Consider the following 12,445-nt stretch of genomic DNA (forward strand, 5'->3'; position numbering starts at 1 on the left):
TTTAAGTAGAATGTCTGGTATAATTGGGACAAATGCATAGCTTTATAGCCATAAAATACACAAATACTATCAGTTCTGTGAATCAGGAACCATGAGCATTTTCATTCTCTTTAAGGAAATGTTGGTATTTTAGTGCACAGAAACTTGTTTATTGTAAGTTTCTATTTATGCTCCTGCTGTGGGAGGGAGGTGCAGGGTTTTTTTTCATAGAGTTTTTTCAGCATCACAGATGATGTTGTTGCTCAGCAGCCATTAATATAGCTTTATCTGTAATTAGGGAAGGTCTAACACCTTTCTGGCCATATGGAAAATGATAAGTTAGCACCTGCCATAACAGGAAAATAATTATTGGGTAAAGTATAAATATCAAAACATGATAAATAATGGTTACCCCAGCAATCCTCAGCTGGATAAAAGTAGCATCTGCCTTCAGTTTCTGAATATCACACATGATTAATCTGGAGACAGTGAGGTGCTTTCTCAGCTGTGCTGTTTCTACTGGGCAGTGAAGGCAAGATGTCTTAGGCCTTCTCTTAACCCTTAAACACTGTGGTGATATCTGTGAATCAGAAGATTTCATCCAGATGTTTTTTAAGGAAAAGTGGGAAATAAGGGCAGGGGTGAGGTGAAAATTTAGCATTGGCTGAAAGTTTTCCATTTGCTCTTAGAGTTTTGTTTATCTGAACAGAGCTCTGTTTTGTTTTTCTCAGAATTTGTACTCTATGTGTGTTGGGAGAAATTCTACCAGCCCCTTGCATCACAGAGCTCCTGTCAGGTCACCCATACAAATACCCTGAGCATCCAGTTTCATTCAGAGATGTGACCTGACAAAACTCTTCCAATCTGAATTGAAATTGCAAAGCTGCTAGTGGGTGTTAGGCACTGTGCAAAGCACATCACAGGTAGAACCAAAGCCCTGATGGATGATGGTGTTATTCCTAGGCCAGCGGTGCCCCCAAACATTCACCTTTATGATTATTTTATTTGATAAGAAAAAGGAGAAAATAAAGATCTGTGTGTGTGTGTGCACATGTTAAACAGGGAATGGCCACCAGTCTGAAGGAAATTCACTGATAGAAAACTGAAGTCCTCCTTTCACTGTTCCTGTGGAGGCTTTTGAATAAAATGAACTGTCTGTCACTGACTTCCTTAAAATCGTGAAGTATATGTAAAATCTACACTCCTGTTTGAAATGAATAGCGATGGCATCATGCTCCAGAGTGTGCTGAAATAAGCTTAGTGCTGATAATCGACCCTGACTTGAGAGACAAAAGGAGGACTGTATCAGGAGAGAATTAGAACTGATTTTTTTTTTTTTTTTAATTTTGTATGATCTCAAATGTCTGCACATGCATAGAATTCCTCGGTTAAGTATCTTTTTCCTTTCCCTCATAAAACTTTTGAGTTTGCTCTAGATTCTGCATGGGTATTTACTACTTAAAATCATCTTACATATCTTGAGGACCATTAGCTTCCTAGAGCTCTGGGATTCTGCCCTTTGCCTTGGGAAATTAAATATTTAATATTGATTTTTCTGTGCTTTCTTTGAAAAGCGTTCATCCTTCATTTGGGTACCATATCAGAATTCATTGGGAAGCAACAGCTGATGTTGCCAGATGGAATCAAACCTCATCCCTCTCCTCCCCTTCAGCCATCAGTGGTTGTGTCAGTGTTGCCACCTCAGGAACCTTTGGGGCTGATCATGATGAAATGAAGGGAAATTAGGACCATGGTAGAAAGCAGGCTGATATCCCAGGTAGTAATGAAGAAAAAGACCCAGTTTGCGGGCAGGGAGAGCCTTCTTTCTTGAACAAACACTGCAGGATATGTATTTGGGTAGGACTAAAAGCCATATGAAATGTGAGTGAGTTGAACTAAATATATAGGACTCACTTTTCTTAAGAGTTTTGCCTGAAGTGAACACTGCATGTAAATAGAGTTTATCTTTCCCAGTTAAGAACATGCTTCTTCCAAGAAGAATATGATGTGAAATGGAAATAGGCAGGATGAGTGTCATTTCTGTATTGTATTTTCATTACATTTTTAAATATTTTTATTTCTTTTTCTCTCTCTCTCCCATGTTTTTATGGTGACCTGAGTGCTTTGGGCATTAAGCATCTTTCCTGGGATGAATTTATTTCAAGAGATGCACAGTCAGTGGACATTGTGCACATAATATGGTAGAGATTCAGTTCATATGAACATTGAATCACAAGAAATTACATTTCTTGTAAACTATAGTGCTGTAAATTGAGAATGGTTTGAACAGGCTCTCCAAATGCTTAGCTGTGTGATATAACTGCTATAAAGGCAGTTGTCCCAGTTTTTAGGTGTTTCATCTTGCTCAAGTTCTGTTCAGAGAGTTTAACAGTACAGGCTACATAACTTTGTAGACAGGTTCTTACATTTCATTAGGCCATGTTGTAACTTATTAAATAAAATAACACTGGGTTTGGAGGTTTTTTGCTTCAGGAGTTAAAAAATCCCACTCTATCTATTCAATAAGTATGTGAATGTTTTAGAATTGAAGACAGAAATAGAAACAAAGTAGAACACTTCATTTAGTTTTGTTCCTAAAGAATTATGTTATTGTTTGATTAAATTTAATTACAGAAACTAAGACTGCTGAAGACATTAACTTCTGTATTTCATAAAATAAATATGAAGGAACTTCTTTTTTCCTGTAACTTCATAAGAGTGCATACTGATATGATGTTAATATTTTCTCAAAGCTCATAATGAGGTTTTAGCAAATATTTTATATGACATAAGGCACTCCTGGGAAACAAGGAGGAGATGTTGTGTGATCAGAGGTGGACACTTTGGACTTCTGTGGTTACAGTTTAGTTGAGCTGTCCCTGGGTTACTGTGTGATGAGTGCTATTGTTATTTAAGAGAGTGGGAATATTTTCAAGGTGTTAGGTTGTTTGCTTGATTCTGTTTTTAAGTTCCTTTATTATAGATAGCTACATAGTTAAAACTGGGATTTTTTGTGTTCATTCTACTGGCTCACCAGTAGAATGTACATTTCATGTACATTCATAGACGTACATTTCATGTAAAATTATGTCAATATTTAATAGTGGAAGGATGAGTTTTCTTTCAAAGTATTTACCTTCTCCTTTACTGGAAATGAAAGAAGAAGGGCTATGGCATGTTCTTATCCAGGCCTGGAAACAGTAGCTGAAAGATGCAAGGAGATTTCTTTCCCTTAGTATTTTCAGTACAAAGGAAGGCTTTGCCTGTTGATGGAGGTACCACAAGGACTGAGCACTTCTCATGCCCTCTGGGGATGACCAGAGTGCAGCCTAGGACCTCTCTGACTTCTGTGCTTACCAGCAGAAACTGTAGAGTGGAAGCATAGGCTACAATTTTTATTAATCTCACAGGATACTCCGCTTGCGTCCCTGCAGTGTTTTCACCATTTCAGGAAAAAGCCCCTTCTGCATTATCCATCTACTCATGTTGTCCTGCCTTTTGTGTCTCAGGCAAGGTGTAATGGCCTGTTTGGAGATTTAAACTTCTTAGGCATTTCCTGTTTTCTACAGGGCTTAAAATTGTATCTGTTTTGCATGACGCCTTTTTAACAAAACAAAAAAAAGAGTTAATTGATCCAGAAACACCCGCAGCAGTTGCTCTTGAAAGTGGAATCATTGTTTTGTCCTCCTGTGAGAATGAAAGAATTTTATGGCATGCTAAAGCTTAGTATTGGTAATGCAAACTGCTTTGGTATCTAAATCCTGCTCTGGAAAGATAGTATTTGTAATAAGTTTAGTATGGCTGCTGCTTCTTCCATATTTCTTATGATTATGATTCAGTAACTGGCAGTTCCTGGTCAGTTGATATGGAGTGATACGTTCAGTGGAAGCATGTCCAAGCTCCACTTGGAGCCCAAGAGACTGGGCTGTAAGGGCATAACCTTTTCTCAGGGGCCCAGAAACCTGGGCAGATGACAGTAGAGGATTGGAAGGAATGCTCCCAGTGGTGCTCCCAATCTTCTAGAGCAGTTTTCCTGGCCAGGGCAGCACTCACCTTTACTCCTAGAAACTCTGTAAGCACAGAAGTTGGTCTTACCAGCTGCTGAACTTCTACTGAGCAGCTATCAAATATCAGTTCTGTTCAAATGCCTGGTTTTCCAAATGGTGGTGGCTACCCAATATGCTCTTCTGCTTAATTGCTCATTGCTTATTCATATTTGCTTGTGATGAGTGGTTGAAATATCAGTGCCCTGATCTTGAGCAAGCTTGTAGTTAATTACATGTAACCCTTGTGAGCTATGAAACTGAACAGCAATATTAACCCATGGTGACATTTGAGGTTACAAATTAGAATAAGAAGTGGGTATGATAAGGTTGTTTTAGTAGTGGTTTAGGTCTGGGGGATTACTGTAGTAAATTCCATTCAAGTAAGAAAAAAAAAAATAGTAAGTGAACAAGAATAGCCTATTTTCTTCTCAAAAAATGCATCAAGATAAATTTGGGGAAAATGAGATCATGACTTTAAGCAGAAGAATGTTTCTATTTTATTAATATGCCCAGTAATATGTCAAAACAAGAAATCAAAAACAATTTGCCAATTTCTCCCTGCAAAAACCCAAATACAGAGCTCCACACAATGTAGTAGGAATTTTAATCTGATCTTGTCCCTCTAGATTGAAGTCAGCCATCAAGTTTCCAAATAAATTTAATACCTTATAAATGTGATTGATTGCTGATGTGGTAATCCAGTTAGCTGCTGAGAGGTTTAATAGCTGTAGAATCCATTTAGAGAAGAATAAGGATCTTGAGGTTAGGATACTGGAGTATTTTCAAGAGATCTAATTTCAGTTCTTGTCTTTGACACAAATTTGGCATAAATCCCCTTCTCTGTGCCTGTCTTTATGAAATGGGCATTTCTGTCTCTACCTGGTGGCTGTAAACAGAATGGTCTCATCAACACAGATAGAGACATCAGATATAGACATCCCCATCTACTGTGGGATTTTCTCTATATTTTTGAAAGATCAAGCAGACAAATGTTGCATGTAGCTCATATGTTATTTTTAAATACTGTAACCTACTGAGGAGAAAAAGGATCTGAGAAGCTCTTCCCAAGCTGATCTCTCAGCTCACAAATCTGTCTCTTCAGGATGATGGTAACTGTACTTTTGAGTACAGTCAGAGCTTTAACAGCTGTTGGTACTGCTGGTTTCACACTGAAGTTACAGCATCTCATTAGTATGTCACTCCCTCAATAGCAACATAGCTTTACATCTAAAATGTTCTTTTGCTTGTAGTCATACAGGACACTTAATGCTTTTAGCTTTTGTCCTTTTCTCCTGAAAATGGTGAATGTCAAATGACTTTTTTTTTTTTTTTGGTGACAGTTTGTCAGAGCTGTGCCTTTCTTCTTTTTTCCCATTAGGGAAATCTATCCTTCTTATTGTTACCTGTGTTAGAAGAAAAATCATAGGTAGTATGATGTGGGTGCATAAAAACATGCAAAGAGAATGCTGGTGTGACAGCTAATTAAAACCAGGTACTTTAATGCTGAGAAACAAACAAAAATCTCTAATGTTACTGGGAACTAAAGTGCTATGAAGGTAGAATAGAATTGCAGAAGGCTTATTCAACAGACAGCTTGAAAGGTTTATGGAGTACAAAGGAATATGAACGGACGAAAGCTGTTTTATTGTGGCTCCCAAATGACAAGCCATTTTTGCCTTGGTGCTGGAAGACTGGTTTAGTTGCAAAGCAACTATAGGTGATTCTTCAGCTTACAGTACTGGATAAGAACACAACAGAGTATTTTAGATCAGTCAGATTTTCCCCAGGTTCCTTTGCAGATGATCCTTTGACCTGATCCATGTGTAAGTCCTTCAAAGCTCTTTTTTAACCTCATCACAAAATTAGTATCAATCACATTTGTGTATGAAAAAATGTAATGTGTGATTTTTATCTAAGGCTTCTTTTAGCCCCAGTATTAATATTAATAGCCATGTAAAAGTAGTGTTGGGAAGAGGCTGTATATTTCATTCTTTACTCTGATCTGAATGCAGGTTGGAAGTCTGTTTTTAAGTACACATGCATTCCTTTAAAGCCATTACACCACTAAGTTACCTTCCATTATTATGAGGAGATCTTATGATAAACAGATATTTTACAAAGCCCTTTGATATGCTGGTGAGAATTTGTAGAGCTGTTTTACTTAATATTATAAACATAAGACAGTCTTACTCTCCTTTGCAGTGTGCAGCGGAAGGGCTGGAGGCAATGGCCATAGGTTGCAGCAAGGAATGTTTCAGCTAGATTAGGGAAAAAATCCTTCATGGTGAGAAGTGTGATTTGTGGCATGGACACTGATGCCCAGAGGGGTGTTGGAGTCACCTTTCTGGGGTTAGTCAAAATCTGTCTGGAAAAGACTGTGAGCAAAATGACTCCTACTTTGAAGCCATCACTGCTTTGGGAAGAGGGTCTCACTGGGTTGCCTCCACAAGGACTTGCAGCACAAATTTTTCTGTGATTCTATGAGATTTTATATATATATACACACAGACACATAAAAGTGATGGAGAAGGTGTTCCCTTATGGTTTGCAAATCGGCACAGCCTTTCAAGGTGTTAAACACAGGTTAAGTAGAATTTGGAAGAAGTGTAATTTTGCTTCAGAAAAAAAATAGAAGTAGCATCATACAAGAAATGCTTTGAAGTGGCAGCAAGGTGTCATGTGTTTGGCAGTCAGAGATAACAACATTTAGGCCTTGTGGGAATAGATTCCCTTTCCCCCTCCTCCCGCTCTGTTTTGCTTCTAGAGCATGCTTTTGGCAGTAGAAAATGTCATCCTATGCATCATGCAACACTTTGGTTATGTTTCCTAAAATAGGATTCAGCTGAGGATACAGTCAGCATTTGAAACCAACTACTGTACATAGAAGCAGACATAAAAGACTTGTGCTGAAAAAGATGAACCCATTCCTGTTTCATTTTCAGAGCGTGTTGGCAAGAGTTGCAATTGCTGACATTTTGGGGGCAGCTCCTGAGAAGTGCAGCACTCAGTTGTCTTGCTCTGTTATTGCCACATCAACATTTACACAGTTTGTTTGTGCAAATGTGTTGTCAAAATGAAAGCATTTGTTTTAAATCAGTCCCATTTTATTTCAAAAGTGAAAGAAGATTTTTGGCAAGTATTTTGCAAAGCCATAGAAGTTTATGTCTAGGAGGCAAAGCAGCGGAAAAATGGGGGTATAGTGTGTCACAGACGTGAAGAAGCTGTTTGTACAATACATACAAAAGCCTGGGAATAAATAGAGAGTCTCTTGTCAGTAAGTTCATGACCACCTAAACCTCACTTGACTTTAAAAATTAAGTGTGGCACAAACTGGAACAGAGACTGTGTTCATTACAGTCATCCATTTGTCCACAGTTTCAAAAAGAGGAAGCAAGATGTGACTTTGGCATGAATATAATGTATTTTTGTGTGTGTGTTTGAAGGATGTGGAATATTGAGATACAGAAAACATCAGTGCAGGAGGTTTAGTTAGGCATGAATGAGCTTTCTTTGGGGATTTGCAGAGAATGCAATAACCTTTAAGCAATAAGCTCTGGGAAGGAAACAAAATCAGCCTCACCCTGAATCCTACAAAATTTCAACAGATGCATGACTTGGGCTACTTGAAAAGATGCCAGATTTCTGGTGGAATCGTCCCACTGCTCATATGATTATTGTGAGCATGTACACAAGAGGGTAGGAGAAGTTTTTATGGTCTCATGTTATTTAAGAAATATATGTATTCATGTGGCCTTTGGAGTCAATCTGATTGACTTCACAACACCCAGGATTCCAGTTTACATTAGGGAATTTTAAACCAACCTATGTGATCTACAGGTCTGAATTTTAGTGTGGGAAGCTGTGCTTTCTCAACTGTCTTTCCATTCATCTTAAAAGACTTTTAAATTAGATTAGCTTTCATTTGCTGTTCTAACAAGTTGGAGAACATGATACATATAGGCCAGTCCTCATGGTTGTACAAAAGTTTTCCTGATTTAGTGATGCTCCTGTTTAACAGCATAATCAGTTTCCTTGCCTTCTGTACAGACTGAGATCAATAATGATGCAACACAAGCACTGAACATAGAACAGTGAATAGGAATCCCAGCTTTTATTTTCATAAAAATAACCAAAATATCTGTGCAACGCCTATAAAGGCTTTTAACGACTTTGAAGTATAAGGCATGACATGTTGTTTTAATTTACACACAACAAACACCACATTTCTAAAGTTGCTATTTGGGTTTTTTAAAAGATGAAACTGATGGTAGCTGAAATGAAATGAAGTAAGTTTTATGCATGTTGCATTTTAACAAGTGTGCTGTCTCATTGGAATGCATTGCCTTCTTGTGCTACATTTTATTTTTGGAATTTAATAAGGCGCCTGTCATATCTGCCTCAAGGCTAAAGAATATCATGAGGGAGAAATCCAAAGTACTGTCATGTTTGACTGACAGGGGGCCAATTTTAATTTTTTTATGGGAGGGGGCTGATATTAACAGGCTGTAGTGCTGAAGATGCACTGCTCTACCATCTGCTTTAAACACCCTGTGTTGATGAGCCAGTAATGACGTTGCTCAGTGACATTTATCAGGTGAATTTGGCTCTGACACTCAGTAGAGGATTTTCATTAAAAAATTAATTCCGTGCATTTTGCAGTGAAGCCCATTGTGATGATAGATTCTGGTACGGTGCCATGTATCTCCAGAAGCTGTTCTAATTACCTGAGAAACTTGGGAAAGCAATAAACTACTACTTTCTATTTCTTGTGGGTAATCCCTTAGCATATAATTAACACCCTGACTCACTTAGCTTAAATCTCTGAAGATCTATGTCTATGTGATGATTACTTGCTCTTCAAAGTAATAAGCAAATGCATCTCAGTGGCGCAGAGGTTGGAAGGCAGTGGGCTCAGCAGCCTTTGTGAAGTGCAGTCTGGTGGTGGCATTCCCTAAATGGTTGCTGGAAAAGCTAGTAGGACACAGGAATAGTGGAAATCCTGCAACTTAGGCAAACGTTTTAAAAACTTGCCCGACTTCCAAGAGAAGCTCTAATAAAATATTCCATCAACCTCTTGAATACAATGGGAGAAAAAAAAAATATTCACCAAAGTATTTTTTCAACATTTATTATAGCATTCTTCCATCTTGGTTAACTTTATTTCTCATTAACTAAACATTATGGAAAAAAAAATTCTAAGTAATTAACTCAGATTCCTTATGAAGCAGAATCCCTCAATTATATTTGGCATTTTATCTACCATCTTTTCCTGTTCTTAGATTTCTCAGATCTGCATGTATTCTTCTGTACTTCAGAATGACTTTCAGGTGACTGGGAAGAACAAGTAGCCTTACCATTGCACAAGTGCACCCTGGCAGGTGGTGGCACTTCCACTGACAACCTTGGTAAAAGAGAAGAGACTTAACAAAACATGGTAGGAGGGTTGTGGCTCAGTGTTCCTTAATACTCATCTCTGTTAAGCCAGATTATTTTGCAGTGATTATTTGATTGGAATCAAGGCTGAGCACAAATTATTCTGAATTTATTGTAGCACATGATAAGGGGGTTGGTGCCAAGTTTATGTACCTAAATAAAAGAGATGATTCTTCCCTCAGCCTCTAGCTAAAGTGCTATACACAGAGCAATGCAGGTGCAGCATGAAGCCTACCAAGGCCAGATTTATTACTCTGTCATGGCATATGATGATGTCACCTCAGATAATTGGGGACATGATATCTAAGCAGAGCAGCTGAAGGAACAACTGCATTGAGAAAACAGATCAGGCAGATTGCATAGCATTATGCTGCTGATCATCAAAATACTTAAGAACAGCTTAATGCAAACCAGGTGAGTTACCCATTAATGTCTCTGGAGATGACTTGATTAGCCATTTCATCAAGTCAGATGATTTTAGATTACAAACATTCTACATAAAGTATTAAGACTTTTTTTTTAAAGTAATTTCTTGTGTTTTACAGTGTTTGGAGAGGTTTATTATTTAGAAACAGAGTATAAAATTCTTAGCATTTTTACAGAAAATTTATAAGGAGTTTTCAAACATACTTCTGGACCTTCTGGAGAGGGGAAGTGTGTTAATTTTTTTATATTCTGCAGTGTTTCTCTGTCCTTCTGTTACACACCAATACTTCTTTATTGTCTGGTTTAGTAACATAAACACTTACAAGTGTATTTGGCTCACGAAATCATTTGGTGAAGACCTGATGATAGCCTATACCTGGCTTGGGAGTCATATGCTAGTGAGAGAAGGAGAAAAACAATATTCACTTAACGGCAGTCCTGAAAAGAGCAATTTTGTGACCTTTTAAGAAAGGACTGTTCTGGGGGCATTTTCACAGCAGGCAAGTGCTCTGTGCATGTATCACTTCCACGTGTACCTGCTGACTGATCCTGCAGAGGTCACCCAGGCCAGGTGGCCAGTGGCTTTTCTGATCAGGGCCCCTGATAAGCACCCCCTTGGTCTGCCCCTGGCTGCCATCCTATCTCCCTGACCCCTCTGGCACTGCTCCCTGAAGTGAAACCAGCCCAAGGAAAGCACTGGATAGCTGGGAGATGGCGTAAGGCAGAAGGGGCTTGCTTTGGAGATATTTCGTTTCTAGCCCTTCTTTTCCCTGCCCTTCTCAAGTGGTGACTTTTCCAGCTGACTGCCCTGTCCAGGTGTGGTGCTCCTGTCACCTCTGGCCCTCATGCTGGTGGCACAGGCAGAGTTAAATGAGCGTGTGGCTGCCTGCTGCTGAGCTCAGCCAGCTCACTCTCAACCTGAGCAGATGGTTGTGCTGCTCAGCCTTCAGAGACAGGCTCTTTCTATTCTAAGAGCAAACTAACCCATGGCTGGAGGCTTGTGGGAATGTGAGGGTTTTTTTTGCTAGCTTTTTTGTTTCTTGCTTGTTTTCCCACATAAAGGTCTGCCGGGCCTAAACAGGAATCTGTCAGTAGGAAAATTTAGCAAAATAGTAGATGACTATCAAAACCGGAACTGTAATTTAAATATTAGTGTAAAACCTAAGCAAACCTTTTTGTTGTTCATTTTCAGCTGTTTCCTGTGCATTTACTCATCCACCTCTTAAGGCTCTAATTGTTTCAGGTTTACAACACATTGGGGCGAGTGTTGTTGTTCTTTACAGGGAAGCATCTTTAAAGTCATAAGGTTTTTTTTAATCCCTAGCTGCAGGTCATGAGTGAAAAACTATGACACAGAGTATGACTTGTTTGCCTGTGTCTTTCATTTAAAAGGAAAAAAAAACTCCAAAAACTACCTCTGCTGCTGGAATGGTTTCTTGCCTTTTACCTTCCACCTCCTTGTGAAAGAAATTGTTGGTCCGGGACATCCTAAGCCTTTTTGACAAAATCAGAATTGATTGCTGTTCATTTCAGCCACACTTCTGTAGTAATTTCATACTTGTAGAAATAGAAGGGTAGATTAGGTGCATCCCTAGAGTTCTGCAGCTGGAGTTAAGTGCAAGAGAAACATTACTGTCCTGTAGGAAAAAAAGTGTGAAGTGGGTGCCTTCCTCTTACTCTCCCCCCCCCCCCCCCCAACCTCGTTTTCCTTTTCCTGCTTGTTTTCTCTTGGAGCATACACCACCAGCAGCTGCCTGAGACCAGATCTTCAAAAGTCTGGGGATTCTGAGGAGAAGAAAGAACCAGAGAAATAGAAGGAGAAATACATTTTCCTTTGATCAGAAGAGAGCATGTCTTGAGTTAGCAGAAATCCTTCTGTGGTTGTCAGCAGGTTAATGCAAGAACTAATGATTTTATGATATTAGTAGTTGGAGCAGTGATGCTGCAGTCATATAAAATATATTAAGGGTTTAAAATTATTTTCATCAGGCCAGGACTATCTGTTTTTGTCTATTTTTTCAGCATTTTCAGCTGTTGAAGTGAAGGATGCTTCCTTCCCTTTTCAACCATGTATCTTTTATGATCTTGAACTTTGAAAGAAATCTTGTGAGTCTCTGAAACACCACCTTAAAACCTGATGTTTCTGCAACAAAAAAATCAACAAACCATTTGCTCTGCTGCTCAAGTTTTGTATCCTTCACTTGGTAGGGCATTATAATGGTGTCAGAGCATAGAAATATGCATGAAGGGAGGCAGAAAAAGTTCTGCTTTAGTCCCAAGGCAATCATGCCATTGTAAAAGGATTACAGGAGAAGGGACAGAGTGCTCTTAAATGGAGCAGCAGGGTGCAGAAGAATTCCTTGTGCCGCATAGTGGAAAAAACTTGCATGAAGTAGAGGAATTGCACAAGAAACAAGATTTTATAGGAACAGTAAGGAAATTAAATAGGCTTTAAAGTTTGGCATGACTGCTCATGACATTTTGTGGGATGAAGCATCCAGACCATTTAGATTTGGCAGCATCTAGATGAGTGTTAGCTTGTGTTTGGACACAGCAGAAAG

General features: G+C 38.8%; 1 protein-coding gene across 1 annotated transcript in view; it reads left to right on the top strand.

Moving 5' to 3' along the window:
• The window catches only part of ROBO2 (roundabout guidance receptor 2), a 436,228-nt gene that overhangs the window by 141,503 nt on the left and 282,280 nt on the right, over positions 1–12,445 (top strand). The gene's annotated exons all lie outside the window — the stretch shown is intronic.

Source organism: Vidua chalybeata, chromosome 2, assembly GCF_026979565.1.
Source record: "Vidua chalybeata isolate OUT-0048 chromosome 2, bVidCha1 merged haplotype, whole genome shotgun sequence".
In the NCBI taxonomy this organism is placed as follows: domain Eukaryota; kingdom Metazoa; phylum Chordata; class Aves; order Passeriformes; family Viduidae; genus Vidua; species Vidua chalybeata.